The sequence below is a fragment of the Hyla sarda genome, chromosome 5, assembly GCF_029499605.1.
Source record: "Hyla sarda isolate aHylSar1 chromosome 5, aHylSar1.hap1, whole genome shotgun sequence".
Classification (NCBI taxonomy): Eukaryota; Metazoa; Chordata; class Amphibia; order Anura; family Hylidae; genus Hyla; species Hyla sarda.
The window spans coordinates 93206515-93223200 of NC_079193.1; the positions used below are offsets into that span (position 1 = coordinate 93206515).

The 16686-nt window shown below is 42.0% G+C and overlaps 1 long non-coding RNA gene across 1 annotated transcript in view; it reads right to left on the minus strand.

Annotated features, from left to right (window-relative positions):
* Positions 1-11250: 11250 nt before the first annotated feature.
* The window catches only part of LOC130272568 (uncharacterized), a 30557-nt gene continuing 25121 nt past the window's right edge, over positions 11251-16686 (minus strand). Inside the window, exons 2-3 of the long non-coding RNA XR_008843611.1 lie at positions 11526-11608; positions 11251-11339 (exon numbers count right to left, since the gene is read on the minus strand). This is a non-coding gene — a long non-coding RNA (uncharacterized LOC130272568). The remainder of the gene's footprint in view (positions 11340-11525; positions 11609-16686) is intronic.

The window sequence follows — 16686 nt, forward strand, 5'->3', positions numbered from 1 at the left end:
GGCCTTCGTCATCATCCAGACCCCCCCCCTTTTGTTTTGCACTCACCTCCCCTCGGCGGGACGTTAGGGTAAGCTGGTCCAGGCCATCTGTGCTTCAGGGACCGTCCGGTGGGGAGGGATAGTCGTTCCGGGCTGTCCATCTTCACCGGGGGGGGGGGGCCTCTTCTCCTCTCTTCGGGCCTGGCTCGGGAATAGGGATGTTGCCTTGACTATGACGCACAGGGACGTTCATGAGCAACGTCTCTGTGCGTCGTCGTCAAGGCATCGTCTCTATTCCGGGCCCGAAGCGTGAAGAAGAGGCCCCCCCGGTGAAGATGGACAGCCCGGAACGACTATCCCTCCCCACTGGACGGTCTCTACAGATGGCCCGGACCAGCTCACCCTAACGTCCTGCCGAGCGGAGGTGAGTACAAAACTAAAGGGGGTGGGGGTGGGGGGACGGTCCAGATGATGTCGAAGGCCGCAGTGGTTTTCAACCTGCGGACCTCCAGATGTTTCAAAACTACAACTCCCACAATGCCCGGACAGCCGATGGCTGTCCGGGCATGCTGGGAGTTGTAGTTTTGGAACATCTGGAGGTCTGCAGGTTGAAGACCACTGTAATCAGACATTGACAAGCGGTGAGGATGAAGGGGGGGCTGATGACAGGTGATGATGATGGAGGGGGGTGGGATTATGACAAGGGGATGATGACAGGCGGTGATAATGAAGGGGGTGTGTGGGATGATGACAGGCAGTGATGATGAAGGGGGGATGATGACAGGGGGGGATGATGACAGGGGGATGATGACAGGCGGTGATGAAGGGGGTGTGTGTGAGATGATGACAGGGTAATGATGACAGGCGGTGATGATGAAGGGGGGTGTGGGATGATGACAGGGTGATGATGACAGGCGGTGATGATGAAGGGGGGTGTGGGATGATGACAGGGTGATGATGACAGGGTAATGATGAAGGGGGGATGATGACAGGGTGATGATGAAGGGGGGATGATGACAGGGTGATGATGATGAGGGTGTTAATGACGGGGGTCTGGATGATGACGGGGGGATGATGTATTTCCCACCCTAGGCTTATAGTTGAGTCAATAACTTTTTCTGGGTTTTTGGGGTGAAATTAGGGGCCTCGGCTTGTATTCCCGTCGGCTTATACTCGAGTATATACGGTACATGAGACAGAGAACAAGGCAGAATCCCAATCGAGAAAGAGGATTACATTTTGGATATAGGTTTTAGGATCACTGGAGCCAGCAAACAGACTCTGGACAGGAATAGAGTACAGGCATAACTGATTAGACACCTAGGCAAGGTCATAGGGAAAGAGGCTAGTCTTTATATAAGAGTCAACCGGATGAGAGCGGGAGGAACACAAAGACAGGTTGGATTGAGGGTCTATTCAAACGGCAGAAATTTCAGCTTGCGGAATTCCGCCTCAAATTAGAGCCCATAGACTTCTTTGTGATTCTGCATTCCCATTCACAGGAGTGTGAATGGGAGTGCAGAATCCCATAGAAGTCTATGGGCTTTAATTTGAGGTGGAATTCCGCAAGTGGAATACGGCAAGCGGAAATTCTGCCATGTGAATAGACGCTAACTATTGTCTTGATGCAACGCAGGGCATGGCAGACACCAGAGAACAACAGCAGCCTTAATAAACATCCATGATTAAATGGCATATAGCTGATTATAACAGGTATGTTGCAGATCGTGACAACTATTTAGAAGTGAAATAATAAAGACATCTACAAGAAGCTATGATACATGTATGAAAAATGCATAAGTCACTGTGCTATGATAACTTGTCAACTATGCCATTCGATGTGCTAAACAAAACGAAGGACCTAAATTTATCAAAATGTGTGAGAGAAAAAGGGGAGAGATTTTTCCAAAGCAACCAATCACAGCTCAGCTTTCCCATGACCAAAGCTCATTAATGAAGGAAAGCTGAGCTGTGATTGGTTACTGTGGGCAAAATCTTTCCACTTTTTTTTGTTACACATATTGATAATCAGGGCCAATGTGTGATATATGTGTATATTGAGTTGGCAAAGAGATACAGAAGCTATGATGAAAGCCAGAGGGCAGTCTAGGCAACAAGGAGAAGGAATTAACACGAGCCGTGTTTCAACTAGGACCTTAAAAGCTTTTGGCAAGGCCTGGTCAAGTACAGAGTGGCTAGTGATGCTACAAAGAATCTATACCCTGCAGCTGGGAACTGTATGCAGAGGACCAACAAGTGGGAGGAGTCACTGCCAATTCCTCCACGACCAGGAGAACAAACAGCATGCAGTAGCACACTTTACGCCAAGGCTCACAGCGATCTTTGTCTCACTGCTCCATACTCTTATAATGGCGAAGCACTGTCCTATGGGAGTTTGTCTCCCAGTCTCTGGCACTCTTATAGAGAAGGAATGGAGTTGTGTCAATTCTGCGCCATGCAAAGGCACCATTCTAGAGATCACAGGGGGGTCCCACTGATCAGACTTAGCGTGATCAGACACTTAGTCACTTAAATTGTCTTAGACACTAGTGTACCTCTTTGATATGCAGATACAACCCCTGTTTGCTCATGTATATTACATATTTATGCTTGTTAGATCATAATGTGGGCAGGTAGATATATACCTGTATATATATATATATATATATATATATATATATATATAATAAAAAAAATTACAACAGCACTCTAGCGAAAGTAATGTCCATATGAAGGATGCAGGCAACTGAAAAGAATCAAGTCCATCAATTCTTCTGCATCAATAAAAATAAAGTGTAGCACTCCACGAAGTGAAAAAACAGTGAATTTATTCCATCAAAAAATTTGACAAAAGCAGCAACTTTTCGATCCTCTCCAGGATCTTTTTTAAGCAACTAACAACAGGACTATGGTGCAATTTATACACAAGAAGCAAATGTGACTTCTCTATCAATTAGTGAACAATAAAGTGCAATCAATGCAATTATGGTACAGTATAGAGATATTGTACATAGCAGTGTTTGTATACACTCAATGTTGTATTCATAGTGATACTCAACATCTCAACATTATACATATAGTGCAATCTGTTATAAAACACCTAAAAACGTGTCTTTAAAAACATTAACAACCAGAGGAATCAGGTAATTAGGATACAGTAAATATACATTACATATAGGCGTGTGTATAAGCGTGCACTGACATCTCGGCATTTCGGAAGCTCCGTCCGTGGAAGCCACACCCACTACTTTTCATTGAACCAATCATCCCACAAGGAGCCTGTTCCCATGGTGTGCTTACAAACTTACAGACCTGCGCATATGTCTAAGGCTAAGTTCAGACTACGGAATCTCCGGGCAGAAAATTTCTGAGTCAGTCGGCGCTAGGACCGCGCGGACACTGCATTCTCCAATAGACTGCAATGTGTTTCGCACGGATTTCCGCCTGAAGAAAGAGCAACGCCATTCTTCAGGCAGAAATTTCCAAGCAGATTTTCCGTTCACAAATTCCGCTTCACAAATTCCGAAGTGTGAATTTGTGAACGGAAACCCATTCACTACACTATCCATTTTAGCAAGCGGAATTTCCGCCTGCAATTTGAAAGCGGAATTGCAGGCGGAAATTCCGTAGTCTGAACCTAGCCTAAGGCTATAAAATGCAAACTCCACCTTTACTATAATGGGCATCGGTGGTCGCCGGACAAGCTGTAGATTAACGCATGTGCATAAGTGTGTGAGAAAGAATCGCTCCACATTTACGTCAGGCATCCGTGGACACCAGACTTATCGGCTATTGGAAAATGTATCATATGTGTATCAGCCATAAATGATGTGTGAAATTAACCAGTAAAACCAATTAATAAAATATATGTATATAAATACGTGTTTTTTTAGATCCCATAAGGGTATATGTGGATGCAGAGCGTAATCCACTGTGGCAATGATGTATATAAAAAAAATGAAATAATAAATCAAATGGAGTAACCATCAAATGAAAATAAAAGGAGAAAAACAAAAAAAACTAAAGAATTTAATGAAAAAATTAAGAAATAAGAGAAGAAATAAAAAAAAAAATTTGAAAAATTTAGAGAATGAAAAAACTATAAATTATGATAATAGGAGGGAATATTAGGGTCTGCACCAATCAAAACTCCCATGTGGAACTGTGGCATGTCACTGAACATAAGGGAGGATCAACCACAGCATCACATCGGCAGCATCAAGGCAATTCCGATCCATGTCCTGGATGTTATCCCAGAAAACCTTTGACATAGCAGGGGCAACTGGAGAGCAACCGATCACTTCCCAAATGACCTGGTGACTGTATTTAAACAGTGCTTGTACAACGTGAGCAATATTTCCTTCACAACACCGTTACATCCAAACTGGACCCACTTCCTCATATCTAGAGTAAAAATAGAAACAAAATAAATGAATAATATAGTAACGTTAGCCACTCGGGTACCCCTGCATCCCCTGCATAGCAACCACATTCCATATGTGTGACATCATGTGAAAAATTTAAAATATACTAATATGTACAAGTGAATTTTTTATTTAGTGAAAACAATTGCCAATTCACAATAATCACCATGTAGCCAGGTCTTCTTGTTGTTACATATATAATAAGCATGAAAAATAATGATATTCCTCTGGTTGTGCTGTACGTCGTTTCTGTAAGACATAACAAAAACAGAAATTAGTAAACATGGTAGTCAATGGCCCTCATTTACTATTCTAAACCCGACTTCTTTTGTCGGGTTTTTTTGGCGCATCTTTGTCTGCGCCATGTCGCAGACATCGTGCGCCAGTCTGCGACACGATGCGACATTTTTTCTCGACGAACCCGATGTGGATTCTCCCAAACCCGATAAAGGGGCGTAACCCGACATTTCTGAGCTTTCCCACATATTTATAAAGGTTTCCAACCCGAATTTGTTGAATTGTTGTGGATTTTTTCCCGACAACTCAGAGGAGTTTGAAACCAAAACCAACAAAACCCACGTGCGACAAACAGGATGCAACATAATAATGAATATCAGGGGAAAAAAGCAGTCGGGTAAGAAAGCAACATAGACTTACAACCTGATTTTCTAAGTAAATGAGGGCCAATCTGTTGTTCCAGATACAGATGTAAGTCTTACACCTAAAAGGTTTTCACAGCATACTAGGTGTGATCTTGAACTCCACATTGAGCCCTTGTGGCCGCAGCTTGGAAAGTTCAAAAATCTACCTCAATTCCCTCTTCATCAACAGTGTTTTGCTATCCCCACCTCTTCTTAACGGTCGGATATAGTCTAAGATCATGAATCTCAGGTCATGTTCTGTATGTTCAGCAAAATGTTTTGCAACTGGTAAGTCTAAATTTTTTTTCGAATAGTATGTCTATGGTTGTTCAATCTAGTTTTGTTATGTCTTACAGAAACAACGTACGTAGTTGCTATGCAGGGGATGCAGGGGTACCCGAGTGACTAACGTTACTATATTATTCATTTATTTTGTTTTTATTTTTACTCTAGAGTAGAGGAGGTGGATCCAGTTTGGATGTAAGAGAAAAGCCGGAGAAAAAGTTGGTGCAATCATTATTTTTTCTCCGGCTTTTCTCGATCCTAAAATAACTGGCTTTGCACTGCCGGAGACAACCGGCAGTGTGAACATAGCCTCAGCCTGCTCACAAGCTGAGCATGCTTCATATTCTGTAAATCCTAGTTGCTAATGCCAGGCTAATGCAACTTTTCAGATGCCACAATCAATTGTTAATTGCAGCACCTAAAGTGGTTAGAATTGTTTTGCCGGTCCTTGTGGGGCTGATTGGGACCTTCACATTTCGGGGGCCTGATCCCTACCTGTCTCCTTGCTGTCTGATCTTTTTGCTTCTCCAGCCTGCTTCTGCGTGAATAAGCCCATTCCCCAATAAAAGTTTAAATCACCCTCTTTTCCCATTTTTTAAATAAAATCATGTAAACAAAAATAAACATATGTGGCATAACTGCATGCGGAAATGTCTGAACTATCAAAATATAATGATAATGAAATCGCATGGTCAATGGCGTAAAAGTAAAAAAAAAAAATACCAAAGTCCAGAATTGATGATTTTTGGTCACTTCATATACTAGAACAAAATAAATATAAAGTGATCATAAAGTCCCATCAAAATAAAAATGTTGCCAATAAAATCTACAGATCATGGAGCACTAAAACATCTCTGTAGAGAAAAAAATTAAGGGTCAGAAGGTGACAATTTTAAGCATAGTAGTTTTCATATAAAAAGTTATATATTTTAGTAGTCAGTAGTAAAATAACACAAAACCTATATAAATTGGGTATCATTGTAATTGTATGGACTTACAAAATAAAGATAATGTGTTATTTTAAGCATGAAGCATACTGAGTAGAAATGTAAACCCCCAAAAATAGCAAAACATTTTTCAAATATGCCCCACAATTTTTTTTTGGCTTCACTGTAATCTTTGAGGTAAAATGATGACATGATGACACAAAGTACAATTGGTCACGCCCCCTCCCGTAGGCTTGCATTGAGGGGCGAAGCGTGACGTCACACGGGGGCGGAGGCGTGACGTCACACGCCACCAGCGTGTAATCACGCTCCGGGGACTGATTACAAACGAAGTGCTGCATGCAAGATCCCGGGGGTCCCCAGTGGCGGGACTCCCACGTTCAGGCATCTTATCCCCTATCCTTTGGATTGGGGGGGGGGGGGGCGCACTCAGCAAAATGAGGAACACCAGGAAAGCACTTGCATGCCTGTGGTGGCACAGCAGTAAACACTGGACTTGGCACAGCAGGACACACCAGACTTGGCAGAGCACATACCGTATGTACTCGAGTATAAGCCGAGTTTTTCAGCACGATTTTTCGTGCTGAAAACACCCCCTCGGCTTATACTCGAGTGAACTCTCTACCCTCAGTGGTCTTCAACCTGCGGACCTCCAGATGTTTCAAAACTACAACTCCCAGCAAGCCCGGCTGTCTGGGCATGCTGGGAGTTGTAGTTTTGAAACATCTGGAGGTCCGCAGGTTGAAGACCACTGCGGCCTTCGTCATTATCCAGACCCCCCCCCCTTTTGTTTTGTACTCACCTCCCCTCGGCGGGACGTTAGGGTGAGCTGGTCCAGGCCATCTGTGCTTCAGGGACCGTCCGGTGGGGAGGGATAGTCGTTCCGGGCTGTCCATCTTCACCGGGGGGGGGCCTCTTCTCCTCTCTTCGGGCCTGGCCCGGGAATAGTGATGTTGCCTTGACTATGACGCACAGGGACGTTCATGAGCAACGTCTCTGTGCGTCGTCGTCAAGGCATCGTCTCTACTCCGGGCCCGAAGCGTGGAGAAGAGGCCCCCCCGGTGAAGATGGACAGCCCGGAACGACTATCTCTCCCCACTGGACGGTCTCTACAGATGGCCCGGACCAGCTCACCCTAACGTCCTGCCGAGCGGAGGTGAGTAGAAAACTAAAGGGGGTGGGGGGACGGTCCAGATGATGTCGAAGGCCGCAGTGGTTTTCAACCTGCGGACCTCCAGATGTTTCAAAACTACAACTCCCAGCATGCCCGGACAGCCGATGGCTGTCCGGGCATGCTGGGAGTTGTAGTTTTGGAACATCTGGAGGTTCGCAGGTTGAAGACCACTGTAATCAGACATTGACAAGCGGTGAGGATGAAGGGGGGGCTGATGACAGGTGATGATGATGAAGGGGGGTGGGATTATGACAAGGGCATGATGACAGGCGGTGATGATGAAGGGGGTGTGTGGGATGATGACAGGCAGTGATGATGAAGGGGGGATGATGACAGGGGGATGATGACAGGGGGATGATGACAGGCGGTGATGAAGGGGGTGTGTGTGAGATGATGACAGGGTAATGATGACAGGCGGTGATGATGAAGGGGGGTGTGGGATGATGACAGGGTGATGATGACGGGGTAATGATGAAAGGGGGATGATGACAGGGTGATGATGAAGGGGGGATGATGACAGGGTGATGATGATGAGGGTGTTAATGACGGGGGTCTGGATGATGACGGGGGGATGATGTATTTCCCACCCTAGGCTTATAGTTGAGTCAATAACTTTTCCTGGGTTTTCCGGGTGAAATTAGGGGCCTCGGCTTGTATTCGGGTCGGCTTATACTCGAGTATATACGGTACATGAGACAGAGAACAAGGCAGAATCCCAATCGAGAAAGAGGATTAGATTTTGGATATAGGTTTTAGGATCACTGGAGCCAGCAAACAGACTCTGGACAGGAATAGAGTACAGGCATAACTGATTAGACACCTAGGCAAGGTCATAGGGAAAGAGGCTAGTCTTTATATAAGAGTCAACCGGATGAGAGCTGGAGGAACACAAAGACAGGTTGGATTGAGGGTCTATTCAAACGGCAGAAATTTCAGCTTGCGGAATTCCGCCTCAAATTAGAGCCCATAGACTTCTTTGGGATTCTGCATTCCCATTCACAGGAGTGTGAATGGGAGTGCAGAATCCCATAGAAGTCTATGGGCTTTAATTTGAGGTGGAATTCCGCAAGTGAAATACGGCAAGCGGAAATTCTGTCATGTGAAAAGACGCTAACTATTGTCTTGATGCAACGCAGGGCATGGCAGACACCAGAGAACAACAGCAGCCTTAATAAACATCCATGATTAAATGGCATATAGCTGATTATAACAGGTATGTTGCAAATCGTGACAACTATTTAGAAGTGAAATAATAAAGACATCTACAAGAAGCTATGATACATGTATGAAAAATGCATGAGTCACTGTGCTATGATAACTTGTCAACTATGCCATTCGATGTGCTAAACAAAACGAAGGACCTAAATTTATCAAAATGTGTGAGAGAAAAAGGGGAGAGATTTTTCCAAAGCAACCAATCACAGCTCAGCTTTCCCATGACCAAAGCTCATTAATGAAGGAAAGCTGAGCTGTGATTGGTTACTATGGGCAAAATCTTTCCACTTTTTTTTGTTACACATATTGATAATCAGGGCCAATGTGTGATATATGTGTATATTGAGTTGGCAAAGAGATACAGAAGCTATGATGAAAGCCAGAGGGCAGTCTAGGCAACAAGGAGAAGGAATTATCATGAGCCGTGTTTCAACTAGGACCTTATCAAGTAGGCCTGGTCAAGTACAGAGTGGCTAGTGATGCTACAAAGAATCTATACACTGCAGCTGGGAACTGTATGCAGAGGACCAACAAGTGGGAAGAGTCACTGCTAATTCCTCCACGACCAGGAGAACAAACAGCATGCAGTAGCACACTTTACGCCAAGGCTCACAGCGATCTTTGTCTCACTGCTCCATACTCTTATAATGGGGAAGCACTGTCCTATGGGAGTTTGTCTCCCAGTCTCTGGCACTCTTATAGAGAAGGAATGGAGTTGTGTCAATTCTGCGCCATGCAAAGGCACCATTCTAGAGATCACAGGGTGGTCCCACTGATCAGACTTAGCGTGATCAGACACTTAGTCACTTAAATTGTCTTAGACACTAGTGTACCTCTTTGATATGCAGATACAACCCCTGTTTGCTCATGTATATTACATATTTATGCTTGTTAGATCATAATGTGGGCAGGTAGATATATACCTGTATATATATATATATATATATATATATAATAAAAAAAATTACAACAGCACTCTAGCGAAAGTAATGTCCATATGAAGGATGCAGGCAACTGAAAAGAATCAAGTCCATCAATTCCTCTGCATCAATAAAAATAAAGGCCAGTGTAGCACTCCACGAAGTGAAAAAACAGTGAATTTATTCCATCAAAAAATTTGACAAAAGCAACAACTTTTCGATCCTCTCCAGGATCTTTTTTAAGCAACTAACAACAGGACTATGGTGCAATTTATACACAAGCAACAAATGTGACTTTTCTATCAATTAGTGAACAATAAAGTGCAATTAATGCAATTATGGTACAGTATAGAGATATTGTACATAGCAGTGTTTGTATACACTCAATGTTGTATTCATAGTGATACTCAACATCTCAACATTATACATATAGTGCAATCTGTTATAAAACACCTAAAAACGTGTCTTTAAAAACATTAACAACCAGAGGAATCAGGTAATTAGGATACAGTAAATATACATTACATATAGGCGTGTGTATAAGCGTGCACTGACATCTCGGCATTTCGGAAGCTCCGTCCGTGGAAGCCACACCCACTGCTTTTCATTGAACCAATCATCCCACAAGGAGCCTGTTCCCATGGTGTGCTTACAAACTTACAGACCTGCGCATATGTCTAAGGCTAAGTTCAGACTACGGACTCTCCGGGCATAAAATTTCTGAGTCAGTCGGCGCTAGGACCGCGCGGACACTGCATTCTCCAATAGACTGCAATGTGTTTCGCACGGATTTCCACCTGAAGAAAGAGCAACGCCATTCTTCAGGCAGAAATTTCCAAGCAGATTTTCCGTTCACAAATTCCGCTTCACAAATTCCGAAGTGTGAATTTGTGAACGGAAACCCATTCACTACACTATCCATTTTAGCAAGCGGAATTTCCGCCTGCAATTTCAAAGCGGAATTGCAGGCGGAAATTCCGTAGTCTGAACCTAGCCTAAGGCTATAAAATGCAAACTCCACCTTTACTATAATGGGCATCGGTGGTCGCCGGACAAGCTGTAGATTAACGCATGTGCATAAGTGTGTGAGAAAGAATCGCTCCACATTTACGTCAGGCATCCGTGGACACCAGACTTATCGGCTATTGGAAAATGTATCATATGTGTATCAGCCATAAATGATGTGTGAAATTAACCAGTAAAACCAATTAATAAAATATATGTATATAAATACGTGTTTTTTTAGATCCCATAAGGGTATATGTGGATGCAGAGCGTAATCCACTGTGGCAATGATGTATATAAAAAAAATGAAATAATAAATCAAATGGAGTAACCATCAAATGAAAATAAAAGGAGAAAAACAAAAAAATTAAAGAATTTAATGAATAAATTAAGAAATAAGAGAAGAAATAAAAAAAAAAATGAAAAATTTTGAGAATGAGAAAACTATTAATAATGATAATAGGAGGGAATATTAGGGTCTGCACCAATCAAAACTCCCATGTGGAACTGTGGCATGTCACTGAACATAAGGGAGGATCAACCACAGCATCACATCGGCAGCATCAAGGCAATTCCGATCCATGTCCTGGATGTTATCCCAGAAAACCTTTGGCATAGCAGGGGCAACTGGAGAGCAACCGATCACTTCCCAAATGACCTGGTGACTGTATTTAAACAGTGCTTGTCCAACGTGAGCAATATTTCCTTCACAACACCATTACATCCAAACTGGACCCACTTCCTCATATCTAGAGTAAAAATAGAAACAAAATAAATGAATAATATAGTAACGTTAGCCACTCGGGTACCCCTGCATCCCCTGCATAGCAACTACATTCCATATGTGTGGCATCATGTGAAAAATGTAAAATATACTAATATGTACGAGTGAATTTTTTATTTAGTGAAAACAATTGCCAATTCACAATAATCACCATGTAGCCAGGTCTTCTTGTTGTTACATATATAATAAGCATGAAAAATAATGATATTCCTCTGGTTGTGCTGTAAGTCGTTTCTGTAAGACATAACAAAAACAGAAATGAGTAAACATGGTAGTCAATGGCCCTCATTTACTATTCTAAACTCGACTTCTTTTGTCGGGTTTTTTTGGCGCATCTTTGTCTGCGCCATGTCGCAGACATCGTGCGCCAGTCTGCGACACGATGCAACATTTTTTCTCGACGAACCCGATGTGGATTCTCCCAAACCCGATAAAGGGGCGTAACCCGACATTTCTGAGCTTTCCCACATATTTATAAAGGTTTCCAACCCGAATTTGTTGAATTGTTGTGGATTTTTTCCCGACAACTCAGAGGAGTTTGAAACCAAAACCAACAAAACCCACGTGCGACAAACAGGATGCGACATAATAATGAATATCAGGGGAAAAAAGCAGTCGGGTAAGAAAGCAACATAGACTTACAACCCGATTTTCTAAGTAAATGAGGGCCAATCTGTTGTTCCAGATACAGATGTAAGTCTTACACCTAAAAGGTTTTCACAGCATACTAGGTGTGATCTTGAACTCCACATTGAGCCCTTGTGGCCGCAGCTTGGAAAGTTCAAAAATCTACCTCAATTCCCTCTTCATCAACAGTGTTTTGCTATCCCCACCTCTTCTTAACGGTCGGATATAGTCTAAGATCATGAATCTCAGGTCATGTTCTGTATGTTCAGCAAAATGTTTTGCAACTGGTAAGTCTAAATTTTTTTTCGAATAGTATGTCTATGGTTGTTCAATCTAGTTTTGTTATGTCTTACAGAAACAACGTACGTAGTTGCTATGCAGGGGATGCAGGGGTACCCGAGTGACTAACGTTACTATATTATTCATTTATTTTGTTTTTATTTTTACTCTAGAGTAGAGGAGGTGGATCCAGTTTGGATGTAATGGTTTTGTGAAGGAAATATTGTTCACATTGGTACAAGCACTGTTTATATACAGTCACCAGGTCATTTGGGAAGTGATCGGTTGCTCTCCAGTTGCCCTTGTTATGTCACAGATTTTCCCGGATAGCATCCTGGACATGGATCGGAATTGCCTTGATGCTGCCAATGTCATGCTGTGGTTGATCCTCCCTTATGTTCAGTGACATGCCACAGTTCCACATGGGAGTTTTGATTGGTGCGGAGCCTAATATTCCCTCCTATTATCATCATTAATAATTTTTTTCATTCTCTCAATTTTTTATATATTTTTTTATTTCTTCTCTTTTTTATTTCTTAATTTTTTTTATTTCTTAATTTTTTTTATTTTTTTTTAGTTTGTCTCCTTTTATTTTCATTTGATGGTTACTCCATTTGATTTATTATTTCATTTTTTTATATACATCATTGCCACAGTGGGTTATGCTCTGCATCCAGGCATTTACAATCATATAGCTTTCTGGGATCTAAAAAACAACATATTTATATACATATTTTTTATGACTTGGTTTTACTGGTTCATTTCACACATAATTTATGGCTGATATACATATACACAGTGATGGCCGTAAAATGTTGGCACCCCTGAAATTTTTCAAGAAAATAAAGTATTTCTAACAGAAAAGGATAGCAGTAACACATGTTTTGCTATACACATATTTATTCCGTTTGTGTGATGGAACTTAACCAAAAAAGGGAGGAAAAAAAGCAAATTGGACATAATGTCACACCAAACTCCAAAAATGGTCTGGACAAAATTATTGACACCCTTTCAAAATTGTGGAAAAATAAGATTGATTCAAGCATGTGATGCTCCTTTAAACCCTCCTGGGGCAAGTAACAGGTGTGGGCTATATAAAAATCACATCTGAAAGCAGATGAAAAGGAGAGAAGTTCACTTAGTCTTCACATTGTGTGTCTATGTGTGCCACACTAAGCATGGACAACAGAAAGAGGAGAATTGAACTGTCTGAGGACTTGAGAACCAAAATTGTGGAAAAATATCAACAATCTCAAGGTTACATGTCCATCTCCAGAGATCTAGATTTGCTTTTGTCCACAGTGCGCAACATTATCAAGAAGTTTGCAACCCATGGCACTGTAGCTAATCTCCCTGGACGTGGACGGAAGAGAAAAATTTATGAAAGATGTCAACACAGGATAGTCCAGATGGTGTATAAGCAGCCCCAATCAAGTTCCAAAGATATTCAAGCTGTCCTGCAGGCTCAGGGAGCATCAGTGGCAGCTAAAACTATCCATCGACATTTAAATGAAATGAAACGATATGGCAGGAGACTCAGGACGACCCCACTGCTGACACAGAGACATAAAAAAGCAAGACTGCATTTTGAGAGATCTTAACCCCTTAAGGACGCAGCCCTTTTTCACCTTAAGGACTGAGCCCTTTTTCGCAATTCTGACCACCGTCACTTTACGAATTAATATCGCGAAAACGCTTTTACCGAATATTCTGATTCTGAGATTGTTTTTTCGTGACATATTCTACTTTATTTTGGCAGTAAATTTTCGGCGTTACTTGCATCCTTTTTTGGTGAAAAATCCCAAAATGTCATGAAAATTTAGAAAATTTAGCATTTTTCTAAATTTGAAGCTCTCTACTTGGAAGGAAAATGGATATTCACAATACATTTTTTTTTTCTTCACAAATACAATATGTCCACTTTATGTTGGCATCATAAAATGGACATATTTTTGTTTTGAAAAAATTAGAGGGCTTCAAAGTAGAGCAGCAATTTTCAAAAATGTCATGAAAATTGCTAAATCTGAAGGGACAGATGTTACAGGACTACAACTCCCAGCATGCCTGGGCAGTTGAGGCATGCTGAGAGTTGTAGTTTGGCAACATCTGGAGGGCTACCGTTTGGGCACCACTGTAGCAGTGGTCTCCAAACTGTGACCCTCCAGATGTTGCAAAACTACAACTCCCAGCATGCCCAGACAGCCTTTGGCTGTCTGGGCATGCTGGGAGTTGCAGTTTGGCCTTCCTAGTGGTTGCCACAGTAAAGATCATTTTACTTTCACTTTCAATCCCCCCCCCAACGTCGATTCCCTCCCTGAGCAAGTATCCAGCAGGCTCCAGCGAAGATCCCGGGTCCCCAGGCATCTTGTTCTGCAGGTACGGCCTCCATCTTCTTCCCAGATCCCCTCGACATCCAGGGGCGGGCAGAACGGGCGGTTGCCATGGCAACCCCCTGTCCTGCGCTGCCATTGGTCAGAACTAGGAACCCAGAACAGGGGATAGGAGGAGATCGCAGCTCTGCGACCTCACTCCTATCCCTCAGGCTAATCGGGGCTGTTGCTGACAACTCCGATCAGCCCTATTTTCTGAATTGACATGCGATTTTCTCCATTCGCCGACATGGGTGGGGGTCTCAGGACCCCCCCCGGGCGATGTGCCGGGGTGCCTGCTGAATGATTTCAGCAGGCATCCGGCTCTGGTCCCCAACCGGCTAGCGGTGGGGACCGGATTTCCCACGGGCATATGGATACGCCCTCGGTCCTTAAGGACTCGGAATGCAGGGCGTATCCATACGCCCTGTGTCCTGAAGAGGTTAAAATTGCTGTTGGGAAAAGGTGCCCTTCCAATAAGAGAGACCTGGAACAGTTTGCAAAGGAAGAGTGGTCCAACATTCCAGCTGAGAGGTGTAAGAAGCTTATTGATGGTTAGAAGAAGCAGTCGGAGCAATCTGCAGGTCGGACCTATGGCTGCCGTATTTTGGTTCCTGGTTTTATTTATCTGGCCAGGTAGGTTAGCGGATAGGTCCCGCACCATCTGAGAAACCTTGGCGTGGTGTGCGGGCTCAAGTGTGTCCTTCATATAAGGATATACTGGCTAATGTCTCAGTTTTACATCAGTTTTGAGGGTTAGCTAATGTCATTGTTTACATTAACCACAGTAGTGAAACCATATTGTGATAAAAAAAAAACATATTGTGGTAAAAAAATTGAATAATTGACTTTCCTTAGTTTTATGCATGTACTATATGTTAAAAAGCTGTTTAGTGTCATATCTGTAATTTGTGTAATTGCTATGAAGTAAAAAAAAAGTAAGGTGACATACTTTAAAGAGGATTTTTTATTTCACCTTTTAGCTTTTGATATGCTGATCTTTACCTAGTTTTTACTTTCATTCTACAGCATTGTTCCAGAGAAATAGGATTTTTAATATATGCTTGACTATCTGTACTTTTCACTGAATTGACACATAAGCAGAACCTTGGCCTAGGGACAGGAGGTGCGATTAGGAAGCCAAGGGGATGTGAATCATGTTTCGGGGTAGGAATTATTAAGCTCCTAGTCACACGCCCTTAGCCTACTATTCACATCCTATTCTGCAAGTTCTCGCCTATCTGACAATTCAATGAATAGTGCAGATAGTCAATAAAATAGTAAAACCACTATATATTGGTAACTGGGTGGCAGAGCAAGAAAGATAAAAACAGTGTTGTAATCAGGGAGTCTAAGGCTAGACGTATATAAAAAGAAATATATATATGCAACATAATATTCCATGTAAAGTGTACAATTATAGCTTTTGTGTACAGTAGCTTCCCCCTTTAGCCTGTTAAAATTTTGGGCAGGGTTCTGTTTTCATGTTGTTTCAGTTTTCTTTTTAATTATTTAAACATTTTCTGAATAATAATAATAATAATAATAATGATAATCATAATCCTGAGGCTATATGAACAAAGACTTATTATAAATAATAATAATAATCCAGAAAAACAAATTTGTTACATGGAATCTGATTATCAAGAAAGATTGATTGTCCAAAATGGATTTGCTAAATAAAAAAAAAACAACAAATTAAATTTTTTTTAATGATCAGAATCAGAGGGCTGGCTGAATAAATCAAGTGGAATGTCTATCTATCTATCCATTGGAAAGGATCGCAGCACACAAAAGGAGTTTTCAATAAAGTGCAGTGTTTATTTCATCCTCAGATAACAAGTGCAGCATTTCCGAGGCCTCACACCGCTTTTTCAAGCATGACTAGTGAGTCAAACATAGGTACTTAAATAGTAGCAATTACAATACATAATTGATCAATCAATAAAGTGCATATAATAATTTTTCATATTGTACAATATAGTGATAAAAACAAAACCTCATTTAGTGCAAAGTTTTAAAAATAAAGTGCATATA